This window comes from Rhineura floridana, chromosome 7 (genome assembly GCF_030035675.1).
Source record: "Rhineura floridana isolate rRhiFlo1 chromosome 7, rRhiFlo1.hap2, whole genome shotgun sequence".
NCBI classification, from domain to species: Eukaryota; Metazoa; Chordata; class Lepidosauria; order Squamata; family Rhineuridae; genus Rhineura; species Rhineura floridana.
In genome coordinates this window covers 146,500,489-146,512,637 of record NC_084486.1, presented here as the reverse complement: position 1 = coordinate 146,512,637, position 12,149 = coordinate 146,500,489, and the positions used below count along the sequence as shown (strand labels likewise).

The window sequence follows — 12,149 nt, the reverse complement described above, 5'->3', positions numbered from 1 at the left end:
CTGCTTGTGGGCTTCCCATGGGCAACTGGTTGGCCATTGTGAGAACAGGTTGCTGGATTAGAGGGGCCATTGGCCTGATCCGACAGGCTCTTCTTATGTTCACTGCTCCACACACCCAGCAGGTTCAGCCGCAGTTTCCTATGCATGTAAGGTTCCTTTATGAGAGGTGGATCCAGGGCTGTGGAGTCGGTAAGCCAAACCTTCGACTCTGACTCCGACTCCTCTATTTTTCTACTGTCCGACTCCGACTCCACAGCCCTGGAAAGTGCTGTAAATGTCTTTTTAAATTGGAGGCTCTCGTAGGAGCATTTTTATCGCTGCCTGAATATGCGCTGATCTTGGCATCACAGCATTTGTCTACATCTGGGTCCTGTGTCATACACTGATACACAAAATGTTTTCCATCTTGAGTTATGGTGAAATGCTCAAATACAGCTGACTTCATGGGAAGCTTCTTTGACATTTTGAATTTATATTTTTAAAAATCTGTCAATCAAAATTTAATTTGAAGCCGGAGTCAGAGTTGGTACATTTCTACCGACTCCGACTCCACCCAAAATTGCTCCCGACTCCAACTCCACAGCCCTGGGTGGAACCCTGATTGTAGGCTGGCCTAAGACATTTTGCTGCCTGAGGCAAAAGACAAGATGGCGTCCCTCCCCGCATTCCACATACAGACCAGGTTGGCACTTTAATCTTATTGGACAGGACAACGTGCCCCACTGCAGAGGGCAGCAGGCTGGCTTAGGAGATGCAGAACAGCTCTGACCATGAACACCTGGCTGCCACTGCCCAGCTATCTGTCAGCTCTGCACTGAGACAGCAGTGCCGGTGGGGGCTGGAAATTCCTGGGTAATCAGGGCGGGAAAGTCCTTAGCTGGCAGTCTGTCGTAAATCTGCCAGGCTAACGAGGATGAAGCATGATAAGGGCAAGGCCCTTTCCAAGCTTATGTGCCAAGCCAGGAGTCCAGAAGAGAGGTCAGTAGAGGTCCGGGTTCAATTGCTAAGGGGTCAGTCTGAGATAAGGTTCAGGGAATCTGGAAACACACGAAGCCACGCCTGACGTTGTAGTCAGCAACAAGCTGAAGCCAAGGTTTGACTTTTAAGGAGCAGGTTTGTCAGCAGGTGTGAGCCATCAGCATTTTGGCCTTAAGTGGACAGGCCTGCCTCTCTTCTGACTGACCTTCTGCTGTCTACGTTCTGCAGGTGAGGGGGGAGTATCCTGTTCACTGTCTGCGTCTGGCTGAAGGGCTTCAGCTGTGTCTGGGGTGCTCTGCAGCTGAGGGGGTGAAGGAGCTGGGTTCTCAGGAGTTTCCTCCATTTCTCCTTCTGGGTCTGCTGCTGTTACTCCCGAGTCATCCTCGTCTGATGAGTCCTCTGACGGGGCCATGACACTATCACTACCTGCTACTCGAGGCAGTCACCTCGCTCCACTCAACAGCAGGGCTCAACGGTGAATGCTTGGCCAGGCCTCACGTCAGCAAGGGAACAGGCTAGCCACCAGCACAACTCATAACCCCCTCACCTGTGTTTTCAATTTGTGATGGGGTTTCTGTGTAACCACTACCCCAATCCAAGTGGCATAAAAGCAATTGGCATTGCAGTGTAGATCAGGGGCAGGCAGAAGGTAGACTGGGATCTACTGGTAGATTACTGGGTGATTTGCAGTAGGATCCAGGGCTGTGGAGTCGGAGTCATGGAGTCGGAAGCAATTTTGGGTGGAGTCGGAAGCAATTTTGAAGCCGGAGTCGGTACATTTCTACCGACTCCGGCTTCAAAATAAAATTAATATTTTAATACTAATATTTTAACATAAATCAATATACATTTGCCATTTATGAAGGAGTCGGAGTCAGAGTCGGGACAGTAGAAAAATAGAGAAGTCGGAGTTGGAGTCGAAGGTTTGACGTACCGACTCCACAGCCCTGGTAGGATCTGCAACAGTTTCCAACTCCCACTTGTTAAACAGCAATGGCAACCAAAAAAAAGCCTTCTTTGCCTCCTAATCTAGGCTGTGGAAATCGATTTTAAAAAATCTTGGGAAAATAGGTATAGAGGTGCCTTCAAAAGGATTTGTGTGCAAGATCCAGTTCTGGTAAACAAATTCCTGTGCTCGGAGCACCTTCCCAAGCCACTATTTTGTACCTGGCTCCCACTGGTGGACCTCAGGTTCCTAGTGAAAAACAAAAGAGATCCTACAAGAATAATGTCTGCCCACCCCTGGGGTAGATAGATCCGTATAAAAGCGTGCCATGCAAGTGTGCTACAGCAGATTCTTCTATGGCAGGAGATGCCAAAGTGGTGCCCTCCAGATGTTTTGGCCTACAATGCTAATCAGTCCCAATGGTTAGGGATGGATCATAGCACAGTAGTAGGGCATCAGTCTTGCATGCAAGCAGGACCCAAGTTCAATCTGCGTCTGTGTTAGAATTGCTTTTAATATGTTTCTTTGGAAAATGGAAATGGACTGCTTCAAGTCGATTCCGACTTATGGCGACCCTACGAATAGGGTTGTCATGGTAAGCGGTATTCAGAGGGGTTTACCTTTGCCTCCCTCTGAGACTGAGAGGCAGTGACTGGCCCAAGGTCACCCAGTGAGCTTCATGGCTGTGTGGGGATTCGAACCCTGGTCTCCCAGGTCATAGTCCAACACTCTACGCCACACTGGCTCTCCATGTTTTCTTTAATAATATGTTTTTAACCCTTTTTTTAAAAAAAAGATGTTTTTAAAGCTTTTTTAAAAAATGTTTTTAACTTTGTTTCGTTTTAATGTATTTTAAGGTCTTTTAATGATGTTTTAACATGTTTTTATTTTTTCTGTTTGCCACCCTGGGCTCCTGCTGGGAGGAAGGGCGGGATATAAATCAAATAATAAATAAATAATAAATAAATCTCTGGTGTCTCCAAATAGGGCTGGGAAAGACGCCTGCCTGACATGCCTGTGCTGGAGAGCCGTTGCCAATCAGCAACAGATGGATAGGCCAATGGTCTGACTCAGTATCAGGCAGCTTTTCATGTTCTTACGATGGGATTTGCAGTCCAAACAGCTGAAGGCCGCAATGTTGGCCACCTCTGCTTATGGGGAGGGGGGACATAACCCCTGTGTTGGTTTTGGTGCTTGTTTCGGCAAGCCTACCTGGACACAGAATTTTAACATGGAATTTTTAATATCTCATTTTTATTACATATTGCTCTAAAATTGTAGACTGTGTTTACATGTTGATGAAATTTCATGCCAACTTGTTTCTAATGTTGGTTGTTTATCAAGGATTTTTTTTTTAAAAAAAAATGAGATTGTTCTTTGTAAACCGCTCAAGAGGTTTTCTGCCAAATTCGCAGTATATAAATGTCGCAAAACAAATAAACAAAAACAAACAAATATGTTACCATTCTGACGGAGAAGCTGTTTGAAGAGACCCAGGTACTGTTATACCTGCAGGCCTCCCCTGTCTCGTTGCCATGGCAACCCTGCTCACTCCCGTGTCCCCCCCTCCACCATGCCAAGAAACTATTGCTGCTCACAATAACCCTCACAAATAAATCCATTCAGGCCTCTCCTCTGTGGTGACACCCATACCATACACGCAAAGCACATGACTTCCCCCAAAGAATCCTGGGAGCCGTGGAGCTCTGCGATGGGTAAACTACAGTTCCCAGGATTCTTTGGGAGAAGCCATGTGTTTTAAATTTATGGTGTGGGTGTGACCAGAGTCATCCTCCGATACAGCCCACCCAGGGTTTATTCTAAGCTTTTATTCCTGCTGCACAAGCAGCAAGCACACTGGCCCCCAACCTACTATTGTCAAGTCATTTGCCTCATAATATACTATTAGCGGGGCTTTTTTAATTACAGTACTTACCAGTACGGAGTACCTGCACCTTCTTTTGCTGCCATTTCATGCTGGCACCCACAGCACTTTTATCAAGATATGAGAACAGGCACCTCGTTTTTTTACCGAAAAAACACTGAGTAATAGTGTAAGGTTATGAAGATTTGAAAGGAACCAGTGTTTATCTTCATTTTCTATTTCTTTTTAATCTTTTCTCATCTATTTCTTTTCTAGAAACTACCTAGCTCCTTATTAACTCCCAGATGCTCAACTGCACAAAAACTTATTTCACATTACACAATTTTTGGGACATTGCACAAACGGTGTCTAACAAACCTAGAAAGAACCTTGAACCCACCCCACAAAGCTACCTCAGAGGCACAGTAGAACACCCTGCCCTTGCAATACCTGCCCCCCAGGACTACCAGCCTCGACTATTTCCCCTGCTTCTCCCATGACCAACCCGAGTTTCTTTCATGACCCAACCCATGTCATCTAAAGCCAAAGAAGTCTCAGATTCCCACCCCACACATTCAGCAACACACTGGTAAGCGTGCCAGCCTACCCCCTCTTCTCACCACGAATCCAAGCTACTCCTTTCTATCTTATTGCCACTACTATGCCTACATCCCACCTTTCCTTCAAGGAGCTCATGGTGGCGTTCTTGGTTCTCCTCCTCCCCATTTTATCCTCACAACAACCCTGTGAAGTAGGCTGGACCTAAAAGAGACAGGGTCCCCCAGTCAGCTTTGGCACTGAGTAAGGATCTGACCCCTGGTCTCCCAGGCCCTAGCCCAACACCCCAAACCAGCATAATCCAGCTTTATGAATGCCATCTTTCCCTCCTCTAATCGATACTCTTGTGCTTTTAGCAGCTGTGCAACAGGCTGAAATTCAACTGGTGTTGCCTGTTCCCCAGTATGGAGATAGTTATGTGGGTCTCAGGGTATGGTGTGAAGACACAAGCGGCCACCCCACTGCTGAAGCTAAGCAGATCTAGGTCTGGTCAGGGCCTGTATGGGAGGCTGCCTGGAAACCACATGCAACACCCTTGCATTCCATGGTGGAAGGAAGGGAAGATATAACGGTATGGAAATAAATAAATAAGAAAAATTAACCTGTTGGATTTTTGACTGTCAAGCAGCAATTAAGGGCTTAGACGGCCTGCCCCCAACCTGCAAAAAGTAACAACCTTTTTGGGTTGCCAAGTTGTTCTTTTTCCAGCCCTCCTTGTACTTCACACACATACATTTAGTTGGAGTGTAGACAAATGTACTTCAAGGTCTGTTTTTATATTTTAGAGTGTTTTTAGTGCTTTTGTTTGCTGCCCTGGGCTCCTGCTGGGAGGAAGGGCGGGATATAAATCAAATAATAAATAAATAAATAAATAAAATAAGAGAAAAGCTTTGCCTGCTAGATTTTCTGTGTCGACTTGCTGTTATGGGCAAATGAGCCCTGCCAGAAGAAATAAGTGGCAACCCTACCCCAACCTTTCCCTCTCACACCTCACTGGCACACCAACCCTTCCTATTACATAGAAAGACGTGGCGTGTCTGCAGCCGGCCGTCACATGTACGTGCATGTGTTTGGGCGGTGCGCCCACCAGGGTTTCTCCAATTTGCAAATGCGCTCACATGAGCCCATAATGGTTGGCAACTCCTGTATTCATCCTATATATGCATATTTAACCAATGAATTACACGGACTAGGGCTGCATTTGTAGAGGCAGCATGAAGCCTGCCTCACAATCTGAGTTTCAACAAGGACACACTGCGACACCTCATGGAGTTGAACCCCTTACTAAGAATATGATGAGGTGACTAAGGCGATGAACTGGATGAAAGTTCAGTGGCAGGTATTGCTCTATGGACTATTGCGCAGGTGAGTCAAGGAGAGTGAATCTGTGGGCCTCCTCATGCTATTAGACTACAACTCCCAGCATGCCTGACCATGGGCTATACCAGCTGGAGCTGATGGGAGATAAGAACATAAGAACATAAGAAGAGCCTGCTGGATCAGGCCAGTGGCCCATCTAGTCCAGCATCCTGTTCTCACAGTGGCCAACCAGGTGCCTGGGGGAAGCCCGCAAGCAGGACCCGAATGCAAGAACACTCTCCCCTCCTGAGGCTTCCGGCAACTGGTTTTCAGAAGCATGCTGCCTCTGACTAGGGTGGCACAGCACAGCCATCACGGCTAGTAGCCATTGATAGCCCTGTCCTCCATGAATTTGTCTAATCTTCTTTTAAAGCCGTCCAAGCTGGTGGCCATTACTGCATCTTGTGGGAGCAAATTCCATAGTTTAACTATGCGCTGAGTAAAGAAGTACTTCCTTTTGTCTGTCCTGAATCTTCCAACATTCAGCTTCTTTGAATGTCCACGAGTTCTAGTATTATGAGAGAGGGAGAAGAACTTTTCTCTATCCACTTTCTCAATGCCATGCATAATTTTATACACTTTTATCATGTCTCCTCTGACCCGCCTTTTCTCTAAACTAAAAAGCCCCAAATGCTGCAACCTTTCCTCGTAAGGGAGTCGCTCCATCCCCCTGATCATTCTGGTTGCCCTCTTCTGAACCTTTTCCAACTCTATAATATCCTTTTTGAGATGAGGTGACCAGAACTGTACACAGTATTCCAAATGCGGCCGCACCATAGATTTGTACAACGGCATTATGATATCGGCTGTTTTATTTTCAATACCTTTCCTAATTATTGCTAGCATGGAATTTGCCTTTTTCACAGCTGCCGCACACTGGGTCGACATTTTCATCGTGCTGTCCACTACAACCCCGAGGTCTCTCTCCTGGTCGGTCACCGCCAGTTCAGACCCCATGAGCGTATATGTGAAATTAAGATTTTTTGCTCCAATATGCATAATTTTACACTTGTTTATATTGAATTGCATTTGCCATTTTTCTGCCCATTCACTCAGTTTGGAGAGGTCTTTTTGGAGCTCTTCGCAATCCCTTTTTGTTTTAACAACCCTGAACAATTTAGTGTCATCAGCAAACTTGGCCACTTCACTGCTCACTCCTAATTCTAGGTCATTAATGAACAAGTTGAAAAGTACAGGTCCCAATACCGATCCTTGAGGGACTCCACTTTCTACAGCCCTCCATTGGGAGAACTGTCCGTTTATTCCTACTCTCTGCTTTCTGCTTCTTAACCAATTCCTTATCCACAAGAGGACCTCTCCTCTTATTCCATGACTGCTAAGCTTCCTCAGAAGCCTTTGGTGAGGTACCTTGTCAAACGCTTTTTCAAAGTCTAAGTACACTATGTCCACTGGATCACCTCTATCTATATGCTTGTTGACACTCTCAAAGAATTCTAATAGGTTACTGAGACAGGACTTTCCCTTGCAGAAGCCATGCTGGCTCTGCTTCAGCAAGGCTTCTTCTTCTATGTGCTTAGTTAATCTAGCTTTAATAATACTTTCTACCAGTTTTCCAGGGACAGAAGTTAAGCTAACTGGCCTGTAATTTCCAGGATCCCCTCTGGATCCCTTTTTGAAGATTGGCGTTACATTTGCCACTTTCCAGTCCTCAGGCACGGAGGAGGACCCAAGGCACAAGTTACATATTTTAGTTAGCAGATCAGCAATTTCACCTTTGAGTTCTTTGAGAACTCTCGGGTGGATGCCATCCGGGCCCGGTGATTTGTCAGTTTTTATATTGTCCATTAAGCCTAGAACTTCCTCTCTCGTTACCACTATTTGTCTCAGTTCCTCAGAATCCCTTCCTGCAAATGTTAGTTCAGGTTCAGGGATCTGCCCTATATCTTCCACTGCGAAGACAGATGCAAAGAATTCATTTAGCTTCTCTGCAATCTCCTTATCGTTCTTTAGTACGCCTTTGACTCCCTTATCATCCAAGGGTCCAATCGCCTCCCTAGATGGTCTCCTGCTTTGAATGTATTTATAGAATTTTTTGTTGTTGGTTTTTATGTTCTTAGCAATGTGCTCCTCAAATTCTTTTTTAGCATCTCTTATTGTCTTCTTGCATTTCTTTTGCCAGAGTTTGTGTTCTTTTTTATTTTCTTCATTCGGATGGAGTCCAACAGCATTGGAAGAGCCACAGGTTTCCTTGTCTGGGATGTAGGCAGAAAGCAGAGTCTGAAAGCCCACCCCTCACTGGAGCAGCTACTTCACATCTCACCGCAATCCATCTCGTAGGCCAGCCTTTCCCAACTTTTGGGGTTCCCAGATGCTGCTGGACTTCAACTCCCATCAGCCCCAGCCAGTGTGGTCAATGGCCAGGAATTATGGGAACTGCTGAAACCCAGGACAAAGCTCTACACAATCTCTAGTCCCACAACATACTCACACAATCTCTAGCCCCACAACATACCCACACAATCTCTGGCCTGGCAAGGAAGTGAAAGATGCTCTGTGCATGCTCAATGGCGCTCCACTCTAGGTAGCAGAATTTTTTTAATTTTTATTTTTTTATATAACAAACAAAAAGGCAACAACTCACTTCTGGAAAGGATAGTTTCCCCTGCAACTGTTAAAGAACCGAAGCCTGGTTGTTCATTGCATCTCAATGCCCCTAACGGAAAACCTTCTCAGACTGAAACCGTTCCAAACATAAACCCGGCTGGATCAGACCGAAGGCCGACCCAGCATCCTGTCTCCGACAGCGGTCAGTGAGATGTGTTTCAGGAGCTCACAAACAGGACACCAAGCCAATACCCCTCCCCCTGTGCTTTATGCCCAGCATCTGGTGGCCAGAGGTATACTGCCTTTAAACATGGAGGCTCTTTAGAAAGCATGCCTAACAGCTGCTGATTACCCCCACCTCCCGCAGCCTCTTTTAAAGTCATTCAAGCCATCACTGTTTCTCGAGACAGCGAATTTGGCAGTCTTCCTGCCGGACAGACCGCAACCCACTCACCGCTCCCCCAACCCCCAACAATGCCTAGAAAGGCCCTACTTTGGCCACACAGCTTTCGCTTCCACGCCTTGTCCTAGCCAACAAAGCCCCTCTTGTTCTCTTCCCATTAGCTTCCCATAGCAAACCAACCCAGTCCATTCTCGACTCCCGCCAGCACACATGCATGCAAAATGCATGCAAAATGATGCATGCAAAAACAATTCAACCCCCTTCTCCTCCACCCCTTGCACAACATCATCCCGGCCCCACCTTTCGGCAAGATCCCAGCAAAGATCTCATCTCTCCAGGCAACCCAAACGAAGGTCCGAAGCTCACGATGCAGTCACAACCAATAGCAAAGCCTCTTTAGGCCCAATACCAAAAATGCATCTCCCGGCCACCACCTTCTTTAGCAAAGAAAACTACCTTTCCCATCATGCGTCTGTGTCAACGAATTGTCGGCTCCCACCATCCCTTGCTAGGCAAAGGGAACTACATGTCCCAGGATGCCTTTGGAGACTTTCCCCCTCCCTCTTAGCAAAATTCTCTTCCAGGGTTGGTTGGGTTTTGGTTTTGTTTTCTTCGATGGGGAAGCTTAAATGTGGGTGAACTGCTGCACTAGCACACGCATATATATTTTAAAATTATTATTATTATTGAAGTTCTGGCACAGAGTACCAAACAAAAAGAATGATTAGTAGCTCTGCAAAATGGAACCGACCGGTGATAAACCTAGCTGTTCCAATGTGTAGCAAAATTTGCGGCTTGAGCTGCCCTGAATCCAGATATTTGGCTCTCTCTTCTGTAATATTTACCCTCTTTACATATTCTCAGAAGCAAAACAGACCAAAGTTTGTTATAATACCGATTAACCCTCACGAAGACCCAGCAAAAAAACCACACTGGCTGATCTTGGGGTATATTTGCACTCCAGTGAGATCTGCACCCCAATGAGATTTCCAATGGGAGTCACTTTGTACCTCAGACACCCTTTCCCCCCCCCTTTGGTCATAAGTGTGTTTGCTGCTACCAAAGCACTTTGCGCCAAAGAGGAGAGGAGAGACACAGAGGAGGTGGAATGTTTCTGAGCAGTATACATTGGCTCCTTCTTGAGTAAACTGGGATATTTGGGGGGCACAGTGGTTTGTTTGTGACAATATCCTAGAAGGACAACCCTGTAAATCTGCTAGTGTAAATTACACAACAAAAGGCAGAATTTGCCCCAGGGCTTTTTGCTGGATTTTTTTTTTTTTGCTCCCAGTGATTTTTTGTTTCCAGAAGGAAGGTAAGAAGTAACTGGCTGAAATTTGGCGACATACGGGTGACAATTTGTGACCATGTTGTAGAAGGTCAAGCTTGTAGGTCATGTTGTTATGTGCCTTCAAGTTGATTTTGATTTATGGCAACCCTATGAATCAGCAACCTCCAATAGCATCTGTCATAAACCACCCTGTTCAGATCTTGTAAGTTCAGGTAGGATCAGGTAGAATACAAGGCAGGATTTGCCCCCAGGGCTTTTTGCTGGGGTATATGTTGACCCCAGGTTGTTGTTGTTTTGGATCAAGAAGGAAAATGGTCCGTGGTAACTGGCTGCAATTAGGGGACATTGTACAGATTAAAATTTTTGACAATGTCCTAGAAGGACATCCCTGTAGGCCTACTTATGTGTAAGTTACACAATGAAAAGTACACCTGGGGTTGAAAAGTACTGCACAAGGCTTCATGAAGGTTATCAATAGTTTAAAGATCATTGCAGTTGTTTTCCTTTGCACCTCTCTCCCGTTGTTATGTGCCTTCAAGTCGATTACGACTTACGGTGACCGTATGAATCAGCAACCTCCAATACCATCTGTCATGAACCACCCCATTCAGATCTTGTAAGTTCAGGTCTGTGGCTTCTTTTATGGAATCCATCCATCTCTTGTTTTGCCTTCCTCTTTTTCTACTCCCTTCTGTTTTTCCCAGCATTATTGTCTTTTCCAGTGAATCAGGTCTTCTCATGATGTGTCCAAAGTATGATAACCTCAGTTTCATCATTTTAGCTTCTACTGACAGTTCTGGTTTAATTTGTTCTAACACCCAATTATTTCTCTTTTTCACAGTTAATGGTATGCGCATAGCTCTCCTCCAACACCATATTTCAAATGAGTTGATTTTTCTCTTATCCGCTTTTTTCACTGTCCAACTTTCACATCCATACATAGAGATCAGGAATACCATGGTCTGAATGATCCTGACTTTAGTGTTCAGTGATACATCTTTGCATTTGAGGACCTTTTCTAGTTCTCTCATAGCTGCCCTCCCCAGTCCTAGCTTTCTTCTGATTTCTTGACTATTGTCTCCATTTTGGTTAATGACTGTGCCGAGGTATTGATAATCTTTGACAACTTCAATGTCCTCATTGTCAACTTTAAAGTTACATAAATCTTGTTGCCTCTCTCCACCAGCTCCCACTTAATTCCATGACTAGTGACTGGCATGCTAGAAGGGCTAGTTATTTATTTACTGCATTTATACTCCACCTGTTTTTCATCAGGGAACTCAAGGTGGCATACATGTAGTTCCCAGGTGATCTCCCATCCAAGCACTGACCAGACCCAGACCTGCCTAGCTTTAGCAAGATGGGGCCTTCATGTGCCTTCAGACTATAGCCTGGGCCTAGAAAAACAGTGAGGTGTATTGCATCCCCTCACCATCCTTGGGGTTGATTCCTCTCTTAAGGCCACCTCTGCCCATCCATGTTGGGTACTCTTGCACTCGGGTCCTGCTTGCAGGCTTCCCCCAGGCACCTGGTTGGCCACTGTGAGAACAGGATGCTGGACTAGATGGGCCACTGGCCTGATCCAGCAGGCTCTTCTTATGTTCTTATGGGTAGCTGTTGTTACAAACAGTTAAATGGGCATATGCCAGCCTCTGCTAATCCAGTGCCCTTCACATGTTGTGGACTACAATTCCCATCTGGACTAGCTAGGCTCTTTGATCTGGTCCAACAGAGCTCTCCTTATGTCTAAATGCAATCTATGTTTCTAGTCCTTATATAGGGCAGGCAGTATTCTATCCAACTGCTAATCAATAAAACGGACTCCAGCTTCCCTTACTCTGACCCCCATGTGCAACTATTCTGAGGCCACTTCCAAACTTTTGCCATTTTGCAAGTAGGATTCAATCTCACGCCAATAAATTCAGCTTGCACAATGGCTGTGCTGGCTGGGACTGATGGGAGTTGTAGTCTAAAAGGTCCTGGAGGTCACCACGAAGCCTACCTTAAAGACTAACAAATGTCTTAATTAATTATGGTGTGCACTTCCGACTTCATCAAATGCATACTGGTGGAGCTCAGAATGAATCACTTCCCCCAAAGCACTGCTGATGCTTTTTTGTCTTCCTGGTCCATCCATACTTTCCATCAACTTGATCATGCTCTGCGTTGTCTCCTTCCATCATCT

The 12,149-nt window shown here is 45.7% G+C and overlaps 1 protein-coding gene across 3 annotated transcripts in view; it reads right to left on the bottom strand.

The window, feature by feature from the left end:
• CAPN10 (calpain 10) overlaps positions 1 to 9,176 on the bottom strand; it is a 55,864-nt gene extending 46,688 nt beyond the window's left edge. Inside the window, exon 1 of one of the 3 annotated variants that reach the window (XM_061637506.1) lies at positions 9,130 to 9,176. The gene's annotated coding sequence lies outside the window, so the exon portion shown is untranslated. The other 2 variants (XM_061637505.1, XM_061637508.1) reach the window with 2 other exon arrangements.
• Between the last annotated feature and the right edge of the window lie 2,973 nt (positions 9,177 to 12,149).